General features: G+C 44.1%; 1 protein-coding gene and 1 long non-coding RNA gene across 2 annotated transcripts in view; one reads left to right on the forward strand and one right to left on the reverse strand.

Moving 5' to 3' along the window:
* SLC9A9 (solute carrier family 9 member A9) overlaps window positions 1-22,775 on the forward strand; it is a 639,391-nt gene that overhangs the window by 562,428 nt on the left and 54,188 nt on the right. The window lies entirely within an intron of this gene.
* LOC139034788 (uncharacterized) lies at window positions 12,379-18,605 on the reverse strand. The gene is made up of 3 exons (XR_011487340.1): window positions 18,461-18,605; window positions 12,889-13,042; window positions 12,379-12,675 (listed from the first exon to the last, which is right to left on the reverse strand). It is a non-coding gene; the product is annotated as an uncharacterized lncRNA (long non-coding RNA).

Consider the following 22,775-nt stretch of genomic DNA (forward strand, 5'->3'; position numbering starts at 1 on the left):
AGTGAAATAGGCTTTCCAACAGTCAAGTCTGATGCTGTTATTTCTATATTCAGAAACCTTAGATAGCTTCTTTGCCTACAGCAAAGATAGTGAATATACTTTTCCTGTGTTCCAATCCAGTAAGGTGGAGGCGGCTTCCTAAAGCCCTGTGTAGAGAAGGATTCCATGGGGTTGGCCTGGACTCAGCAGGAAAGAGCACCATTCATGACAGACTGGGGATATCTGCCATGAGAGCAGAAATAGGGAGCGCTGGGATTTGCCCTTCCCAGTACATGGAATAAAGCGAAAGCGCCAACATGACATTTGAGATCCTGCAGAGGTTATTTCTCTAGTTCTATTTCCTCCCTATGAAGCCACAAACTTTATCCACAATCAATTTCTTATTTTCTTAACTTTCCTCCCAAGCATGAGTCCTTAACACCATGACTTGATTCATACTATTCCTTCACTAGGAAAGGAGAGGGCCTTGCCCTCCTCCCACCCCACCATCACCACTCCTCAATCCCCTAACCCAACTTCAAAATTCAGGCTGAATGTCACCTTTTCGGGGAAAATTCCTATGACTACACCAGATATAGTCTCTCTCTCTCTACCTCTATGCTTGTGAAGCATTTTCCCCTATTTTTATAACTGACTTTGTCATAATACCATATGGTAATTTACTCTGTGTTTACATATTCAAATCCCCCAGTGTTTGAAGCGTATCATTAATGCTCAGTAAATGTTGATGAATGAGTGAATAGATTCCTTGGTGGCAGATACTATCACTGCTTACTCATCTTGTTCCCCAATGCCCGGCTAATAACTGGCACATAGTAGGAATTCAGAAGTCTGCTGAGCAACTGAGCCAGTGCATGAGGCTCTGCTGCATCCATATGGCACCGTGATCTGGGCTCATTCTGAGTCACAAATCACAATCTGCCAGAAAACTTCCATCTGGAGTGATCACTCCCCTCAGCAGCTTTTCCTTTCAGTCTTTAGGCCTGTTTTGTTCTCTATTCAACAGGAAATAATTGAATGCTAACACTGACTCAAAAATAACTCGGGAAGCTATAAAAATTGTAAAAAGTCTATTAGTAATATTGTGCAGGATGCTTTATGACAGTCCTGCCGAGGGCCATCCATCTAGTTCTCAGGGTTTCTTTATGCATTTCTGTTGCACATGTTCTTCTCATCCATGTGGTCAAGTCAGCCCACCAGCCCCTCACACCCCTCTTGTGTGCAGCTCGGCCTTACTGACTGCTCAGTGCAGACAAACTGATCAGATGTCTATGATGGGGAAAGGGAAAGTGCTCAGGCTTTGCTCAGGATTATCCCTAATCAGTTAATGTTGTGCAGAAGAAGTGTTTAGAGCAGGAAATGGCAACCCACTCCGATATTCTTGCCTGGGAAATCCCATGGGCAGAGGAGCCTGGCAGGCTACAATCCATGGAGTCACAGAGTCGGACACGACTGAACAACTGAGCACACACACAGCATAGCATAGAAGAAATTATTGCATTTGTCCTTTCTAACGCCCTCCACCTGAAACATAAATGCTGTCCTCTCTCCATTAACTAAAGGTGAAATCTGCTCACAGAGAATTCTTTTGCAAGCACAACCGTGCTGAGATGCACAAAGAGTTAAGCTTTCTTGATTCCTTGTGGTTTACTCATTTAAATCAGCATCGCCACAGAGCAGAAACTATTCTGGCTCCATGCATAAGTGGAATATCTAATATAAAATTATATTATAGTGAAATATGCATTAATGCAAGCCTCATAAAGTGCTTTTCACATTCTGTGGGCATCCAGAAGTTGAAAATGACTATAATCTTATTTTAGTTGCTGCTCAAATGATGATTCATCAGGTTAATACGCTTAATTAAAAGTCACATTTTAAACATTCAAAGGGATAGTTAGTTTGCTATTGACATTTGCTATAACATATTTAAGCATTGTGGAAACAAGACAATGGAATATGTCACTCCTGCTAGGAATAGAAGGAAGATCTTTTATGATCTTCAGGAAACAGCATGTGCTTGACATCCAAGAAAATGTAACTAACCGTATCCTAAAGTATTAGCTATTAATAATACATTTGTGCTTCAAGAGACACTCTCAAAATAATATCCAAACCACTTAACTGTCTACTTTTAAATGAAAATAAATGAAAAAGAGGTATGTCCAGACACTGTTTATTCTGCAGTTCAGGTCTGATTAGTTGACTGTTGGGTACAGTCCTCAGAAATGGACAAAGACTGTCTAGAGACTGTCCCTTTCCATTTCTAATGACGCACCTGTCCCCAGTGTTGAACATGAGATTTAAAGCTAATTAAGTCCACTCCCCACCCCGACTTGACACTGAATTTAAAATAAAATGACTGAACTCAATTCATTCACAAACATCTTGACAATAGTCAAAATGTCGCAACAATAATGCTTTATCCTTTTCTTCACCTGCCCTAAAGTCCATAGTGGTTTACAATGCAGCTGGGCCGCCCTCTGCTCGCCTTGGTCTCACCAGCGACTCTGGCCAGTTCATCAGGTTGCACACAGGTCCTCACATCGTCATCTGTTTTCTCCACTCCCGGGACTCAAAGCCTGGCATGGTGGGTCATAGCCCAGGCAAATTCCACTTTTCCATGAACTGCGCCTCCAGCATTTTTTAAAAAGTATTTGAAAGTTCTTTCCCAGGATTTCCTCCTAATTACCTTCTCTCCTGCATTAGGAAGAAAAAACTCACAGAGCCAAGTCTGGGGTGTATAGGCACTGAAAAAAGCAAGGGGAAAGGGAACCCTACCCAGGGGACCTGGGTGCAGGCCCCACCAACGAGGCCCCCGCAGTCCCCATGGATAAGGGACCTGAGCATCCTGACGGGGAGCTGCCAGAGGCTGGGAGATGAACAGAAGGGTTCTCCCTGGGCCAGGAGGCAAGTGAGCATGTCTCCATCAGCCCACGACCCCTCCAGGCAAGAGGATCAGCCCCCTGGTCACTGGGAGCAGAGGGTGGTGCACACAGGCGTGCCCTGCTTCTCCTGTCTTAACCACCCTCCTCCCAAGGACTGGATGGGAAATCAAAATTGTTTTGCTAATCAGTGATTTTAAATCTCATGTCAATAGAGACTCCTTGCCATCTACACAAGGGGGCGTTTCCTTTACAGGGTCTAAATTTCCTCATTTTTCGTTTCGGCCATCTTGTTCCTCATAGCTCTACTGAGTGCCCTGCTCTGACCCTGGTCTCAGCTTCTCACATTTTTTTCTTTACTCTCCCATCAACTCCCATACTGCCACTTGCACTGCAAGCACACATGCATATACACACACAATCTTCAAGGCACAATAAATTACCAGATCTGTAAAAGGTTGTCATAAATAGGAAACACCCCTTATGCGTTAGGGTTTATATGGAGCAATGTGTTGTCTGGGTCATGGCTGTACTGAGGCTTAGAACAGCTCCCTGTTCTTAAATGGTTGGACTCTTGAAAGTTATTAACATGGATAGACCCAGAGCTTGTCATACTGAGTGAAGTAAGTCAGACAGAGAAGGAGAAATATTGTATGCCATCCCTTCTATGGAGGGATGTCTAAAAAGAAATGATACACATGAACTTACAAAACAGAAAGAGACTCAGACTTAGAGAATGAACTGCATGGGCAGGAGGAGGATAGGGGGAAGGGATGGTTAGGGAGTTTGGGATCGACATGTACACACTGCTATATTTAAAATGGATAACCAACAAGGACCTACTGTATATCACAGGGAACCCTGCTCAATGTTATGTAGTAGCCTGGATGGGAGGGCATTTTGGGGGAGGATGGATACATGTACATGCATGGCTGAGTCCCTTTGCTGTCCACCTGAAACTATCACAGCATTGTTAATCAGCTGTACCCCAATACAAAATAAAAAGTTTAAAAATAAATAAATATAAATGCTTTGCTGAAATGACTCCTCAAAAAGAAAGTCAACTGTGCAGAATACTAAACAACATAGAGCATGCATGCTTCCAGACAGGCAAGAACAGCAACTCCAAAGAGAGAAAATCCAGGTACCATTCTAACAATCCTTCAGGTCCATGACAAGTAGGGTGATGGGGTGTGAAGCAAGCTCATCAGAGGGAACAACCAAGATTCCTCCAACAACTCAAGCTAACTGGTGACAGAAACAGGAAGAGCCCTGTGTACAAGCTGCAGAAGCTGGGGAAGTTCCAGCAACAGTGACAAAATTACTTACAGGTGGAAAACAAGAAGTTCTGGTAAAGAGGATCACAGGGAGCTGGGCTGTGAGCACTGTGTAGGATTTTGAGTCAGGGAGGTGGAGGAAGAGGACTTTGTGGGACATGATCAGGACATCTAGACTCCAGTTGTCTGCACCCCATTCAAGATGGCAGAGTTCACCTACTTCTTTGTGGATCACTGTTACTGTGTTTTCAGGCTATTCAGAACTGTTCTGTGAAATAATCCTTAAAACCATCAAAGATCTGGAAACCAGAGGAACTGCAACTACTTTTATATATTTTTAATTACTGGACTTTACTTTTTGGAGCTGTTTTAGGTCTGCGCAGAGAGTATAGAGTCCCCATACACACCATCTCTCTCTGCATGTAGTTTCCCCTGTTATTATTAATATTTTGCATTCATCTGGTATGTTTCTTCCAACTGATGAACCAATATTGATAGCTTATTATTAACCAAAGTCCATAGTTTACATTGGGGTCCACTCTTTATGTTGTACATTTTATGGGTTTTTACAAATATAAAAGGACATATGTCCACCATTACAATAACACATGTAATAGTTTGCTTTTTTAAAGACAGCTCAGACTCTGATTTATAGATATCTATCTGCATGCGTGCTCAGTTGCTTTAGTCATGTCTGACTCTTTGCAGCCCCATGGACTGTAGCCTGCCAGACTCCTCTGTCAGTGGGATTCTCCAGGCAAGAACACTGCAGTGGGTTGCTATGCCCTCCTCCAGGGGATCTTCCTGACCCAGGGATTGAACCCACATCTCCTGCATTGCAGGCAGATTCTTCACTGCTGATCCACTGAGGAAACCCAGATATCTATCTAATACTGATTAAAACCCACATAGACAGGGAAAATGGATAGTACTTGTACATGGAGCAGAAATGTCTGTGTAGAAAAACTTCCCCTGCTGACACACATTGCAATCAGGAAGAGAGGGGCCTTGCAGAACCTTTCTTTTCTTAGTAAAAATAGCTCATCTAGGTTTGCAACTTTTAGTGGAACCTGAACGTTTGGGATTGGACTAGTTAATGTTCAAGGAGTTTAGAACGAATTTGGAAGAATTGGCACTGCTACTCATAAAAGTTACTACATGCCCTTGATTTTTCCCCTAGATAGTTTGGAAAATCCAGTTACTACCACATTCTGGAACAGTGCGCCAGCCCACCAAAATTTTGAGGTCAGAATGTCCTAATAATCCTGTGTTACATTCAGAGTATTACCCTCAAGTACATTGAACAGAAAGATGTTAGAGGCTATTTCTCTATCTCCAGTAGGTGACCATAGATGGAGGATGTTTGTGAAAGAACTAAGAAAGCTGAAGGTGGGGGAGAGGGGCAACAAAGGAAAATACTTCTAAGTTCAAATGATAGGAAACAAGAAAAACCTCAGGGCTCAAGAAATGGAATCAATGTACTAGTAATAATAAGAGGAGCTGGAACAAGTTAAACAGACAAAAGCTATGTCTCCTCTTGAATTAAAATTCATAGCTGTTCCATATGGTGTTGTACTCAGGAACTTTTCGGACTGTCTAATCCAGTGTCTAAGTTGGTTTTCTTCTTTGTTCCCCATATTTAATAGGCAAGTTCCTTTAGTGTTCATTCACCCCACTCTACCCTCACCCGCACAAGTCTACTTTTATAGATTTTTTTTTCTCTCATTGTGGGAGGTAGTGATTTTTTAAGAGAGGAAGTTTCACTCTCACTTGGATTTATCATTTGCAAATTTTGGAGACTTTAAACTTCCTTCCTCTTTCTTTCCTGTCTGAAGGAGCCTCTGTGAGTGAGAGTTCTAGTTGAAATTCTGGAGAAATATGTTTCCAGCTCTCCACTGTACTCTCAGAATACTCACAAGGGCCCTTTCTGAGCTTTTTCAACTAAAATTATCCTTAAAAGACTTATTTCTGAGTGTGTGTCTACTGACAGATTCAAGGGGATCATTACTGCTGATGAAAAAAATTACTTTATTTCACTGCAAGACAGATGAGTGGCCCCTAACACCATTTGTAAGAACTATGAGCACAAGGCAAGAGAAAATGAACCACTGAGAGAGGGACATGTGTGACTGTTGATCTAAGTACACAAACAAATAGCACGTTATTGATTCTACAAATATTTACTTAGTGCCTACTAAGCACCAGGCCAGATTCCCAGGTGGCTGGCTCAGTGATAAAGAATCCGCCTGCCAATGCAGGAGGTGCAGGAGACACAGATTCGAATCCTGGGTTGGAAAGATCCCCTGGAGAAAGAAATGGCAACCCACTCCTGTATTCTTGCCTAGAGAATCTTGTGAACAGAGGAGCTTGGTCGGCTCCGGTCCATGGGGTCGCAAAGAGTCAGAAACTAACCAACAACCTCTGCTGCTGCTGCTGCTGCTAAGTCACTTCAGTCGTGTCTGACTCTGTGCGACCCCATAGACGGCAGCCCACCAGGCTCCCCCGTCCCTGGGATTCTCCAGGCAAGAACACTGGAGTGGGTTGCCATTTCCTTCTCCAATGCATGGAAGTGAAAAGTGAAAGTGAAGTCGCTCAGTTGTGTCTGACTCTTAGCAACCCCATGGACTGCAGCCCACCAGGCTCCTCCGCCCATGGGATTTTCCAGGCAAGAGTACTGGAGTGGGTTGCCATTGCCTTCTCCAAACAACAACCTCTAGACACTATTTAAAGCTGTAGATGAGATCACTTAGATAGATGGTGTTTAGGGGAATATAGGAGGGCCCAGGACAGACCCTCTAAGAATACCAGTTTTTAAGTAGAAGATGGGAGTCTGCAGAGAAGGCTACAAGGGAGAGATCCATGAATAAAAGAGGAGACAAGAGGGTAGAGGGCCCTGAGAGCTCAGGCAGCAGAGTGTGGAGAAGGGTGGTCACTGTGCTGGGGGCTGAGGGGCACAGAGAAGGGTACTCTGGAGTTGGCACCACAGAGGTCACTGGTTGACCTTGACTACAGCAAACTCAACAGAGTGACAGGAGCAAAAACTAGGTGGAGGTAGATGAGGAGTGAATAAAGATAAGAAAGTGATACAGTGAGCAGAAACAAACTCTTCCAGGTATGTGAGCTCTAAAAGGAAGCAAAGAAATGGGGCAAAATGTGGAGGGAAGTTAAATATGGAAGACACCACATCACGTTTGTCTGTAGCTGATGGAAATGATCCAGGAGGGAGGGAGACAGCAGTGCCGAAGAGTGAATAAAAAATCCATTCCCTGAAAAGATATCAGAGGATGGAATCCTGATCCCAGGAGGAGGGACTGGCCTCTGAGGAAACAGGACAAACACTCAGAAGAAAGGAGCAGAGGAAGAGAGGGCAGGCCAGGTGGTGGGAGTTTGTTGATGGGAAGGGAAGGTGGTTCCATCTGTTACAGCTGATGGCTCCTCTTATTTTCAATAGAATACATGGTGAGGTCATCACCTGATAATGAGGGTGGGGCAGAAAGCTAGAGGAGAGAAACACAAGTCATTTCAGGGAAGAAATATCTTTTTGTTTGTTTTTTGCCCAACTGCATAGCTTGCGGGATCTTAGTTCCCTGACCAGGGATAGAACATGCGTCCTGTACAATGGAAGCACAGAGTCTTAACCACTGGACTTCCAGGGAACTGGCAAGTTTCCTGAAAAACAAATCTTATTAAAAACAAAAACAAAAACACAGTAGGGTCATCTAGCTCAGTTAAGTACCCATGGGCTTCCCAGGTGACACAGTGGTAAAGAATACACCTGCCAATGCAGGAGACACAAGAGACTTGCGTTCGATCCCTGGGTCAGGAACATCCCCTGGAGGAGAGCATGGCAATCCACTCTAGTAGTCTTGCCTGGAAAATTCCATGGACAGAGAAGCCTGGTGGGTCACAGTCCACGGGGTCCTCAAAAGAGTTGAGCTTCAACTTAGCAACTAAACAACAACAAACAACCTCCTAAAGAGTCAGACACAACTGAGCACACATACACTGTATTCATGCTACAACTCAGTTGAATGATTTTCTCCAAAACTGTCTGGAGAGAAGATCTTTTTTTTCCCTTCCTCCAGAAGAAGCCTGTTTACCTGCCATACAACTTGTCCCCATTCAGGTGTTAACACTAAGTCACTTCAGAAGCACCTATAGAACTAGAAACTCCCTGTGAAGTGAAACCCTAACACTATACAGATTCCTGGGGAAAAGAGATATCCAGGATGGCCAACAGAGAGAACTAGACACACAGAGAAATTTCTTCTAATCCGTCCCTCCTCCTTCAAAGTATTCATTTCTCCAATAATTGCATCCAAAGACAGTCAAAATCTCCTCTCACTGCACATCCAAGGTTTGTATATTTTTCCTTTTCATTATCATGAACAATTTTTGTTGAATTTCCTATGAGTATTCACATGCAAGCAAACACATGAAGTACTTGCAGAACAGTTGCGTGACAGGAGAGCAAACCAATATCAAGAGCCTCAGCCTTAAGAGAGCAGATTCTTCCCTTCAGAAGCAGGACATTAAGCCAGGACACTGTGATGTCTCAGGACTGACTGAGGGTACGTCTCTACATTCTGGAAGCTGCATGAGTTGCCGCTGACACATCCTCTGTGTTTGCCCTACACTCATCCTGAAGACAGAGATCAGGTCTGCAGGATTCACTGTCAACAGTTACTGACAAGGAACCATAAACGCTTATTATTGTCTCCTTTTGATGCCGCTGCTGATAGTCCTGATTGGCACAAGCCATGGGCTTTCAGAGATTTAAACACAGCGCAGAGCACAAGGGGCGGTCTCGTCCTGTGGAACTGGCCCAGGCCTTCCAGGTGTGCCTGTGTTGCTCAGTTACTCCAGCCCACAGCCCCCTTGCTCTTAGCACAGGAAGGCAAGCTTTTGACCTTGATTTGCATGTGTGGCATATAAAGCAGGGCCCTGGTCTTGGTAGTCGGCGATCAGAGACCCAGGAGTGCCAGAGGGACTGCCTGGCTGACCCAGCCAGAGCAGAACCCAGTCTGACACTAAGCTTCATCTGAATCAAGGCCAAAGACGAGATTTGGGGTTATGGAGGGAGAGGAATGAGACACGTGATTGACTATGTTCTGCAGATCTGTTAACAAACTCTTAGCAAAGGCAGTATTTCAGGCACTTCCTGGGGTTCAAAGCATTCATTGCTTAAGCCCTGTGCTGGGTATCTGACATGCATTTTCCCATTCAATCTTTGCACTGTAGTTTATAGCTGAGAAGAAGCTGGGGTAGGAGGTGAAGTGACATGGTGACATGGCCAATGAGGACAAATTCAACCAGGGCCAATGAACAGCAGGCTCAGAACTGCTCTCACCACCGTGGAAGAATAGCTTTTTTTTTTTTTCCTGGTCAGTGAGAAGAGACAGAAACACATAAAGAGGAAAAGAGCAGGTTGTCCATAATCTGACCAATCAGGTCTAAATCTGACCAATCAGGTCCTAGGCTTTGGGGAATTTTTGCATATTTTCCATAGAAGATTTTTGATGACGTTAAGAAGATTAAGCTGACAGCCGTGTGCAAGGTGGGAGAAGCAGCATTTAAGAGACTGCCATGAGAGCATTAATGCAGATTAACAGAGAAGCAACTACAATACTAAGCATCCACACTGTGTCAGCAATGCTTGAGGGTCTTTCTTTACATGCACGCTGTCCTCACTCAGCCCCCCTAGACACAGGTATTGCTTCCAGAAATGGGGGAACTCACCAAGCAGGGTCACACACTAGTACAAGGGAGGGCCCTGACCGTAGTTAGAGCCCAGATTGGTCTGACTGCAGAGCACTTTCCCACCCTCCTGTGTGGTTAGAGCTTTCAGGACCCAGAGAGGCTGTGGGAATGGAGAGGCTGACCTAGACCAGGCTCACCTGGACCATTATTACAATGACCCCACGGTGCTCCCTCTCCTTCAGTAGGTCTCATTCAAGGAAGGCTGCTATTGCACCCCTGGCCCTGTTTCTGCCCTTTCCCAGGGGAGCAGAAGTTTTAATCCTAGGAAAGGAGAGTGGTGGTGATAACAGCAAAGGAAGTGCCTTCCAACCTAACCAGTTACCTCCACCACCAAGAACAGACCGTTCTCACACAAGTATAATGCAAAGAAAAATGGATACATTGGGATCAAGTATAAAGGGCCAATTAAATAACCGGAAGATTAGCTAACCATTTTCTTAGGCTGCCAAACTGAAGACTAACGTAAGCCAGGTTCAAGAATCCTTTTTAAAAATATTAGTTTCCTCAGGCACATATGTATGATAAGTGGAGCCATATGCTGACAACGAAGCAAACATAAGCATCTTTTATGATTACAATTGTGTGAAGCCCATACCAGGCACTCTGGTCTGGAAACCTTCTTTTTTTTAATCTGTAGGCATCCTAATTCGCACTAATTAATACCCTAAAAGTAAGCCTTGGAATTTCTAGTTTGTATACACACACATACACACATAAGACCTAGATCCACTGAGGAAGAAGAGTTCATAGGCGAAATGAGGCACGGTGCCTGGCTCCTCTTTCCCTGGTTATATTAGTCAGGATTCTCCAGAGAAAGAGAATCAGCAGGAGATATAGACACATATTTACACATGGGGAAGGCAATCTGCTCTGCTCAGTTTGCTGATTCCCATGTTAATCTCACCCAGAAACACTCTTACAGATACACCCAGAATAATGTTTGACCAAATTTCTGGGCTCCCCGTAGCCCGGTCAAGTTGACACATTTTAGTAACCATCATGCTGGTGAATTACGTAAATAAAGGAAAAAGTCAGACTAGATCAACCAAGAGGTCAGGCCTCCTCCACTGTCTTCCAGAAAGCAAGAGGCCAGGACTCCTCTTCTGAAAAGTCAGTGGAGAAGCCAAGAAGCTTCCCCCTGTGACAAGCTGGGATGAAGAAGATGGTCCACCTGGAAAAGAGGAGGGATTGTTAACTCAGGGTCCAGACCCAAAGCATCATCCAGATGTATGTAACATGTCCACCTGGAGAGATTCCATAACATCCTCAGAGGCTCAAACGGTCTGTCACGGAAACAAGTCTAGGAATCACTGCTCCAGAGTCTTCCTAAGGAGCTAAAAATCAGAATCAAGGACCTTGGCATTCCAAAATTACTGGATGTTTTAAACATTCCTTAGTTATAAGAAGGAATGTACTTCTGAGCAATGGATGTACTATTTCGGCTGACTCTCTGGGCCTCGATGATTATGATTAGTGTGAAGGGAAATGTCCTAGAGCATAACTGTGTGTCAACACAGGTGTGAGGGAGGCTCCAGAGGAGAGGATATATGCATGCATATAGCTGACTCACATTGTTGTACAGCAGAAACTAACACAACATTTTGAAGTAATTATGCTCCAATTAAAATTTTTTTTAATTTTTTTTTACTAACTGATACACCAATGGCAGTGTCCATAGCAGATCCCTTAGTCTCACTGGAAACAGAGCATATAGACCACACAAAGTGAGCACTTGAAGCTCCAAAATGGAGGTCAGCCAGTCAATAGGTAACTAGTGGTATCCATGACAATGAACATGCCAAGTGAAGCTAACCCCAGGAGAAATGCCTCCCAAAACATGAAGGATTTCAGGGGGCCATATCAGAAGAGCAGACAGACCCACCCAGGTCAGAGGGCTCCTTGGCACAAAGGGAAAGCCTCAGTAAATTCCATACCCTTCCCTGTCTTCCCATCCATGTCTCTTACCACTCTGACAAAGCTGCTATGAGACTATCTTGCTCCGCAGTGGAGGCCATAAGTAAACTGAGCTTCCCAGCAAGCATGAGGAGCGCTTCCTGTCTCACTCCCTGAGGGGTCTCTTGTTGATCTGTAATAACCTTCATGTATTGGTTTCCCAGGGTTGTTGTAACAAAGCACCGCAAACTGGGCGGCTTAAAACAACAGAAATGTATTCCCTCACAGTTCTGAAGGCCAGATGTTTGAAATCAGTGCTTCATCAAGGCAATGCTCCCTCCAAAAGTTCCTGGAAAGAATCCTTCCTCCCCTCTCCTAGCTTCTAGTGGTTGCTGTCAGGCAATCTTTGGCATTCCTCGATTTGTAGATGCCTAACTCCAATCTCTGCCTCCATCTTCTCATCATCTTCTCTGTGCATTTGTGTCTCTAGGTACAAATCCCCCACTTCTTATAGAGACATCAGTCACTGGATTTATGGCTCACCTTGATCATTTTAACTTGATCATATCTGCAAAGACCCTATTTCCAAATAAGGCCACGTCCATTGGTACTAGGGGCTATTATAGAACATGTATGTGTGTTTTGGAAGCGCTACAATTCTTCAATACCTCAAATACAGACACATCCTCTTCTTCTAAACAGTAGCTTGTCATCATTGAACTCGTAGCTTATAGAAAATAAGCAGTAAATCCATCCAAGCAATGTTTGTTTAACAACTACTACACACCAGGCCAGTCCCAGGCACTGATACCATAGTGAATAAGATGAACAAGGAGCCTTCCCTTTGGGAACTCACAGTGCTGTAAAGAGAGACAGATTATGAGCAAGTAAACAAGTCAAAGAACTTCAGAGAGTGGTAAGAACTATCACCCCAGCTGCTCCAAAGTGGCCTTTCAGGGGCCAGAGAACTTGGCGGGGGGCGGGCGGGCTGCCTCCAGTGATAGACAACTCGTGTTTGTAGGGCATGCCACAGCTAAGACCTTGAAGCAGTGGTGCTGATGAACGATACCTACCCTCAGGGTGTAGATAGACTAATGTTTGTCAAGTGGTCTGAAGGTCAGAGTTTTTTACTGCTGTTCCCAAGAAGTCAATTCCCTTAGAAAAAGAAGCCATCTCCCAGGGCAGTGGCTGCTCTCCATCTGACGGGATAAGATCTTCTGTTTTCATCTGTCAGAAGGAAAAAAAAAAAAAAGGAGGGGTTTGTTTAATTAGAAGGCAATGTTTTTCTGGAAACAGCTTCTGTGAATTGCAAAGAGGCTGCAACTCCCAGCATATTATTATCATTTGTCTTTTCCCCCATCTGACATTTGCAGTCTGTCGCAAGTCACAAATCCCTAAAAGATAGATGTACTAAGGGGGAAAGCTAAGTGGTGAGCATGACACACCACTAAAGATTTCTGTTGCAACTGAAATTTAAAATCTTCAGGAAACATCTGCAAGATTATCAGGGCAGAGGGGTAGCAGAGAGAGTGGAAGCCTGGAGGAACGATGGGTGAATGCCTTGTTATATTTTGCATTTCTATTTTCTCAGTCTGAAACAAGCTGATAATCCTTCCTTGTCCCTTTGCTACCCTATCATATTTATCAGTGGGGTCAGTCCTGTCACCTGTTGTCTACTGCTTATGCCTGATTCTCACGCAGGCAAAAGAAATGGACATCACAGTCTAAGTGAAGATCAGGAATGACAAAAGAGACTCCATCCCACGGTAGGGAGAAGTGGGAACTCCGGCAAGTCCAGGTTCATGCCCCATAAAGGGCAGCCATTTGTGACCGATAGGTTGTTTTGGTTTCTTTGGTCCAATGCATGTGTCTGGTGGTTAATTATTACATTTACTGACTAATTGTGAGGTCTGTATGTAGTTTCAAGTTCTGTTTGATTACACTGTGCATTCTGAACAAGCGTATCACTTTTCCTCTCCATGTTATTTCTTCAGGAGAAAAATGCACCCAGTAACATTTGTCTCATCTTTACTTCACAGGGCTAATTGAATATTACTTTGAGTTCTTCAAAGAAATAATGTAAAAATGCTGCTTATCTCTCTTAAAGACTGCAGTAATGACAGCTTCTTCTCAATACAATTTTATGTCTTATCTTCCCTTTGAAATAATCCCAGTCTTGACTTGTTGAAAGAAGGGTGAAACACATTTAGCAGCATTTTCTAGTCAATTGGTAAAACAACCTCAGATATAGTTTCTGAAAGTAGATTATCTAATAAAAACTAAAAATAAAAAGATGACCACATGTCAACATAGCCCCACTAGTGGCTGTAACAATCTTCTAGAAATCCCATTGGGTGGCAAAAACCTATGAAGAGAGTAGGATGGGGAGAGAAGGAAGAAATGAAACACAGAACATATCAAATCTCTAGAAATAATGAAGTTTGTAGACATTGCTTTCTTTAAAATAAAGAAAATATGTGTCTGCTTTCTCCAGTACCCAGAGGACCTGTCTTGGAAAACACTGCTGGGAAGTGTGGTTCATTAAATCTCATCTTTTTCCCTCACCATCCCACTCACCCTCCCCTTTACGTCTCCCTGCACAAGCAAACACCTCTCACTCTCCTGTTAGTGTGGGAGTCACAAGGATTTTTTCTAATGTTTGTTTTAATTGTGGTAAAAGTCACATAATACAAAGCATACTATTTTAACCAATATTTAACTATATGGTTCAGTGGCAGTAAGTACATTCATATTGTTGAGTAACTCTCACTGTCATCAATCTCCTGAATTTTTCACCTTCCCAAGCTGAACTCTGTCCCCATTAAACACTAAGTACCCCCTTCTCCCTCCGCTGGCCTCTGGCATCTACCAATATCCTTTCTGACTGTATAAATTTGACTATTCTAGGTACCTCATACAACAGAATGCGGGGGGGATAAAGAAGGTACACTCTGTTTGTGGGACATACAGTAACTTTTAAAATGCATTCCAATATACATTAGGAATTGGGAGGATTTTGCCTGAAGGAAGCCGTCTTATCTCAGTAACACTGAGACATCCAGCCTGAGAGAAAAGGGAGGGACAAATGAGGTGGGAGTTTCCCCTCCTTGGCCCTGGCTGGACAGAGCCGGTGGGCAAACTCCTGCCTCCTTTCTCCTTTAGGGGCAGGAAACAGTGCTTTTAATCACTGAGGAGTCTGCATGAGGTTGGCTATTTGAGAGGAGGTCATTTGTTTTTCTCTTGGAAGAGACCTGCCAGTGAGATTTATCCATGTTGGTAACAGTGGTTAACCTCACTGGAATGCTGGACATGTTTAGGGCCTCATTCCTAGCACTTTGCCCATATTTAGTCCACATAACAACCTGAGGATAGAACTAAGATTGATTCCTACACCCACCACTTAGTATCTGTGTGATACTGTGCCTGCACAAGCTACTTGCCCTCTCTGAGCCTGGGTTTGCTCTTCTCTGAAATGGAAATAAAAATCACTTCTTTCATGGGAGGGTCATTGGGAGAATTAGGTGCAAAAACACTTAATTGCTTTAAGGGCTCAATATGAATTTGTTGTTAATATTGTTGGATTTCCCTGGTGGTCCAGTGGTTAGGACTCTGCAGTCCCAGTGAGGGGGTGAGTGGTTCAATCCCTGGTTGGAGAACTGAGGTCTCACATGTCACATAATGCAACCTAAAACATTGATAATATTGTCAATACATTATTATCTACTCATTCCTTGGTGTGTCATTACATCCAGCTGATGCCCCACAGGGCTGATTTTCCCCCTGTCCATCCATGTCAGGTGCTCAGAGTGCTATCAAAAGTCAAGAGTGCAGTATTTAGTACTTACAGACCTGATAGGGAGTCTACTAAATGTCTCATTAATTAGTATTATGGTGTCAACATCAGTGCCATCTTAAATGCCCAAAGCATATCACTGAACAGAGTACTGTCTGCCTGAAACTCTGTTGCATGCCAGCTCTTCTGGGAATGGAGGAGAGATTCTCTTGCCTGGACAGGAGTTTGGCAATAACTTCCAATCCTGTATGCTCCCAAAGATCCCCATCTAGCCCCTCTCAGAGCACTGAGCACAGAAAGTTGCCTGTTTCCTTTCTGTCTCCCTCAAATAGGAGTGAGTCTGGGGGAAAGAACTATGTCATAATTATGGTTATATCACTACTGACCAGCAGGCTCCTTGACTTGTAGTCATGGCACATCACAAACATTGGGTGGCTCGATGGAGAAAACAAAGCTGGCAGCTTGCCCCATGTAGCTGAATTTGTGGTCTTGTGAGTGGCAAGTGGTTTTCAATATTTAAAGATGGGGGAATTTTTTTTGCCTGTGCAGTTTCAACAACAGGTCATTTCCTCCTCATCTCTAGTGTCAAATTCTCTGGCTTCCCAGCCCCAGCGTCCCTCCGTGCTGGGTGCCTCAGCAAAGTGTCTACTCAGACACTCAGATACCTAGCACCGAACCTTCTGGTTGTAGCTTTGGGCAAGGGAACTTAGGTGTCACCATCTTCCCTCGCTGCCTCCTGGCTTGTTTGTATATATCTATTATTTATTTATTTTTGGCTGTGCTGGGTCTTCCTTGCTGCTCATAGGCTTTCTCTAGTTGCCACCAGTGGGGGCTATACTTTCTTGCGGTGAGGAAGCTTCTCATTGCAGTGGCTTCTTTTGTTCACCTCAGGAGTTGTGACTCGTGAGCTTAGTTGCACCTCGACATGTGGAATCTTCACATACCAGTGATCAGACCCATGCCCTCTGCATTGGCAGGCAGATTCTTATCCACTGGACCACCAGGGAAGTCCTCTCCTGACTTCTTTCATCAGCCAAAGGTCCTTCCTGGCTGCCATTGGAGTCCTGTTCTCTCCACCGCGTTCCCAGGTTCTGTATCTTCTCCAGGACCTTCCGCAGCACACGGCCATGGCATCACATTCACTCTATAGGCACGCAGTTAATAGGCACTTTAGCATTACCCCAAGGGAAGCTTTAAACACTGGCTTTATTTTAGCTCTGCCCAGGTGGGAATTCTTCCAATTAAAGAAGATGATATAAAAGCCTAAAACTGGTACAGACAATAAGTGTTACTAAGTCTCCTTGACCAAAGGGCAAACAACACCTTAGGTCTTTATTAGCTTATGGTTCCTGAGTCACAATCCTCACACATGGTTTTAAACAAAACCAGGTAGGAAAGGGAGTAAGTGGCATCCTTCACTTCTCCTTGGGGCTACATGGATGTCCCTCAGGGCTGATCACGTACTTACTCTGCTCGCTAAGCAGTGGAGGACAGAGCCAACCACCAGGTTTTGTTTTCTCATACCACACAGCAGTACATCAACTCTTGAAATGCCAAGAATGCTTTATAGCGCTGAGCGGAATGGAATCTCCCCAGATGGAGTGTGTTGCTGCTAGAGGCTCTCGCCACCCATCAGCCCTGTCAAGGTGCGCCAACTATCTCTTTGCGAAAATATAATTTTAGAGTGATCAGAGCTCAGTAATATGTACCCAGTATACTGGGAATAAAATGTGACTTCCATTAGTCAGATGACCAGAAGATGTACTATAACTTGTCTTTGCTGGGGCCCTACAGCTGACGGTGTATTAAATTTAATTTATTCTCAAAAAATTTATTTTCTTTATTTGATTTGCCTCCTCTGTCAGGCTTTCTACAAAGACTGCCTATGGTATGGCTATTAATAACCACAGGACTCTCTGAAATTTCCTTGAGTATCACCCCTTGAGGTTATTTGTTTCTGTGAATTCCACTTTTTAATTCTCTAATAAGAGCATTTCAAAAACCAAACAGTATTTTATGTTTAACTTCTCAGGTGTTGAGGGCTTCCCTTGTGGCTCAGCTGGTAAAGAATCTGCCTGCAATGCAGGAGACCTGGGTTAGATCCCTGGGTTGGGAAGAACCCCTGGAGAAGGGAAAGGCTACCCACTCCAGTATTCTGGCCCAGAGAATTCCACGGACTGTATAGTCCATGGGGTCACAAAAAGTCGGACACAAATGAGCGACTTTCACTTTCACTTTCTTTCCCAGGTGCTGAAGGGCTATTGGAAATGGGGCTTCCCATCAGCCTATCAGCTACTCACTGTCAAATCACTGTCGAGTGTTGTGATAGAATCCTTAGGGCTGCTCTGGGGTTCATCTCCAAGAGTGTGACTCTTGCCCCCAAGTGGAGCGAGCTAGCCTGGCTGCATCTGTCTCAGGCAACATTTTGTGTGCGGCTTCGCAGACAGTGCCAGGGAACTTGCTTAAGACCAGTTAAAATTCGTGACAAGCAGCTAGCCAGAAAGAATTGAGATTTGCTTTATCTCTGTGATGTGGGGGACCAAAGCCACTAGAAGGGCTGCCCGGTAGAGGGAAGGCAGGGTTAAAAGAAATCTTCCTGACTGGTCTTCAGCTGGAGAAACTTCTTTCCTTCAATCCATTTAAGAATGATTCGTTTCCATGGAGCTTTGTTTTAAATTCTGAGTTCATTTGTAGTGATACTTGCTAATCAATTTTAAGTGGAAACAGCTGCTGTGTGTCATACACAGTCCCCCTTCAAACTCTGGAAAAATATAATTCAAACCATCCTCTCCCCACCCCCCAAGCTGACTCACAGTGTGCACCCCTATGGTTCTGTCCATCAGGTTGCTCACCTTCACTCCATGGGGTCAGCCCTCTGGGGGGTAGGTCAGAGGGAGAAGAGGGGAGAGGTGTGTGAGCAGGAGGAGTAGGGATCCTGACAACCTGTGGGATAGAGCAGTTTGTGACCTCAGCAGTCAGGAAGGAGATGCGCAAGAGGCAGCCATGCTTCTCCTTCCACTTATCCATGATGTGTTTATTGAGCAGCTACTATGTGCTAACAAACTGTGCTGCCTGCTTGGGATGGAAATGAGAAGATGCAAACCCTGTTTTGGAGAAGCTCATAGTCCAATGGGGAGACAGGGGCTTAGAAAGTCATAACTCAGAGAGTTAAGTCCCATGATGAAGGTGGCATAAGAGCAACAGGAGCTCCAGGTTGGTCCCTGAACTCACCCTCCACCTCTCCCATGCACACCCACATCCTCAGTCTTACAAAGAGCCAGGTCTGGCAGTGTGGTCATCTTCAGGCCTGGGACTGGCATGGTCACTCCCGTGTGGGATCAAGGTAAAGTGTACTCTTCCTTGCCTCCCTGCCCTGTGTTCCAGCATTTCCCGTGAGTGGCAAGCACACTACAAAGGCCAGCATCAAAAAAATAAATAAATAAAGGCCAGCATCCCTACCAGGGCCATTCTCCAGGACTATCCAGGAGAGGAGAGATGAGCTGCTTCGCCTCTACCCAAAAGAGGAGAAAGGGGAGACCCAAGTGTACTCCAAAAGCCAGGAGGTCAAAGACTGTGACTTTGCACTCCTTCATTGCTCTCAGGACATCAGTTCAAATTTAGTTCAGGCACTAAGTCATTTCTGACTCTTTGCGACCCCATGGACTGTAGCACACCAGGCTTCCCTGTCCTTCACCATCTCCCAGAGATTGCTCACACTCATGCCCATTGAATCAAAAGATGTCATCCCATGATCTCATCTTCTGTCATTACCTTTTCCTTCTGCCTTCAATCTTTTCTAGTACCAGGGTCTTTTCCAGTACCAGGGTCTTTTCCAATGAGTTGGCTCTTCACATCAGGTGACCAAGGTATTGGAGCTTCAGCTTCAGTATCAGTCCTTCCAATGACTATGCAGAGATGATTTCCTTTAGGATTGACTGGTTTGATCTCCTTGCAGTTCAAGGGACTCTCAAAAGTCTTCTTCAACACTCCAGTTTGAAAGCATCATACTTCAGCACTCAACGTTCTTTATGGTCCAGTTCCCACATCTGCACATGACTACTGGAAAAGCCATAGTTTTGACTAGATGGACCTTTGTCATCAAAGCAATGTTTCTGCTTTTTAATACACTGTCAAGATTTGTCATAGCTTTTCTCCCAAGAAGCAAGCATATTTTAATTTCACGGCAGCAGTCACCTTCCACAATGATTTTGAAGACCAAGAATATGGGTTTCTCTATCTGTAGACTGGGAGTAACACTGGAAACATTTAGGGAGGTTCAGGGAGAAAATAGAAGTATGGATGTTCTGATGAGAGAGCTTGAGGACGTCTTACTACAGTCAATAAGCCATGTTCCTGGCCATTGTAGCTCCTGGACAAAGCACGACTATAGCCTAGATCACTCTGCCCATCCCCAACCAATTGGGCCCTGGCTGTGTTTTGTGAATTATACATGGAGCTAGATTCCCATGGCTTCCAGGGAACCAACAAATGGAAAATGTAGAAAGAGGCAGAGACAGGATCTAACCTTGGGGTAGGGACTGTTCCCTATCCCTGGGCCCCTGTCCTCCTTGAGTGTTCAGCCTTAGAATCAGTAAGACACTGAACTGCAGCTTTTCTACTCACAGTGGAACTGAGGCTCCATTTCCTCAAATACAAAACCGGCCACAGCCAAGCCTACCTTGAAGAACCATCCTGAAGTTTAACTCTGAGGGTCCATGTGATCCACAGTAGAAAATTGATTAATTCAAAAATTTTTTCTTTTAACCTCCTTACTCTTCATGCTGTTTCTTGTTTCCTGAAAGTCTCACAAAATGAATTAGTTAGTTCTCTTACCCAGATAATGACCTGAGGAAGATATTTGAAAAAAGAGGAAATATCATCTTAACATGGAGAAAGGAATGGCAACCCACTCCAGTATTCTTGCCTGGAGAATTCCATGGACAGAGGAGGGTGGCGAGTTACAGTCTGTGCGGTCACAAACAGTCAGACATGACTGAGCTACTAACACATACACACATCATCTTAACAAGAGCTTGCTAATATCATATATTAAGGTCTTCCCAGGTGGCGCTAGTGGTAAAGAATCTACCTGCAATGCAGGAGCCTCAGGAGACGTGGGTTCAATCCCTAAGTCAGGAAGATCCCCTGAAGAAGGAAATGGCAACCCACTCCAATATCCTTGCCTGGAAAATCCCATGGACAGAAGAGTCTGGTGGGCTATAGCCCATGGGGTCACAAAGAGTTGGCCATGACTGAGAAAATTTTAATTAATTAATTAAAAATATATGGAATCTCAAAAAATGGTACAGATGAACGTATTTGCTAGGCAAGAATAGAGACACAGACTTAGGGAACAAACCTATGGACACAGTGAGGAAAGGAGAGGGTGGGACAAACTGGGAGAGTAGAATTAACATATACACACGATCATCTGTAAAATAGATGGCTAGTGAGAATCTTGCTGTATAGCACAGGGAGCTCAGTTCTGTGCTCTGTGGTGACCTAGAGGAGTGGGGGAGGGGAGGGAAGCTCAAGAGGGAGGGGATATGTGTATACGTATAGCTGATTCACATTGTTGTACTGCAGAAACCAATACAACTTTTAAACCAATTATTCTTCAATTTAAAATAATATAAGAGCTTGTTCTCTGAGATACAAATTGACAGGAGAATTCTTTGAGTCAGGAATGTAAGGTAGGGGTTATGTGGCATGAGAAGCCATCTTGCCCTTGCTCTAGGCAATGGTCAGAAGTGAGAGGGGGACAACATCAGTCCCAGATGTCTCATATTGTTAGAAAACCATAGCCAGTTGCACTGAAGGAAGACACAATATGAGGGACTCATTTCAAAAGTGAGAAGACCTTCCAGGAAGCTGAGGATACTACCCCAAGGAATGAGTTGCCCAAAGGTAGGTATGGAATAAAACTTTTCGGCCAGCTGTATAAAGCAGGAGAGGTTTTCATCCACTGGACAGAAAGGCAGCATGATAGAACAGATGACTACCCTGCGTCCTGCCTCGTCCTCAGGCCCAGTGAGTCAGTGTCTAGTTTGGAAAGGCCATGCTTACCCCTGGTGGACACCACATGGCTCACTTGCTTCTCTTCTTTGGGACAAATTCAGAGATAGTCAGATAGTCAGAGATGCTCAGTTGGAGCAAAGAGTTGAGAGCAGAGTTTTTCCAGAGAAATGCTCATGCTTCCAAAAACAGCAAGGCCAGACCTTTTGCAGTGGTGCTTTGGTGACATTACAATTGAAGGTTAGTCTTTAAGCAACCATTTCTGGGTTTCCACCAAAGTTCATTACGGCTCCTTTGACTTAATACTGGGTTGAGCCTTGTTGCAATATATTTCCAGCTTTTCACCACCACCCCCCACACCACATACCCACATATCCATCCTTGTTCAGCAGGTGACAGAAGTAGGTTACACCACATCCTCTTTCATAGAGAAAGGACAATCAGTAATTTCCTGGGGTATTTTGATTCTCTGTAACTTAAAAAAGATTTAACAAGTCAAATGGACAGCATACAGATTTTGATTCTCCATGAAGATTGGAGCTAAATGCTTTTTTCACCTTCTGGTAGACAAATATTATAGAATGTCTCTCATCCCTCAAAAGGACTAACTCATTTAATTTTTCTCAGGGTTAGGGAAGTGTCATGTATGTTAAAAATATTTACTAAACCTAGATGTCCATCAGCAGACAAATGAATAAGAAAGCTGTGGTACACGTACACCATGGAATATTACTCAGCCATTAAAAAGAATACATTTGAATCAGTTCTAATGAGATGGATAAAACTGGAGCCCATTATACAGAGTGAAGTAGGCCAGATAGATAAACACCAATATAGTATACTAACGCATGTATATGGAATTTAGAAAGATGGTAACGATAACTCTATATGCAAAACAGAAAAAGAGACACAAATATATAGAACAGACTTTTGGACTCTATGGGAGAAGGTGAGTGTGGGATGATCTGAGAGAACAGCATTGAAACATGTATATTATTAAGTGTGAAACAGATCACCAGCCCAGGTTGGATGCATGAGACAAGTGCTCTGGGCTGGTGCACTGGGATGACCCAGAGGGATGGGATGGGGAAGGAGGTGGGAGGGGGGCTCAGGGATGGAGAACACATGTAAATCCATGGCTGATTCATGTCA

This window comes from Odocoileus virginianus, chromosome 4, assembly GCF_023699985.2.
Source record: "Odocoileus virginianus isolate 20LAN1187 ecotype Illinois chromosome 4, Ovbor_1.2, whole genome shotgun sequence".
Classification (NCBI taxonomy): domain Eukaryota; kingdom Metazoa; phylum Chordata; class Mammalia; order Artiodactyla; family Cervidae; genus Odocoileus; species Odocoileus virginianus.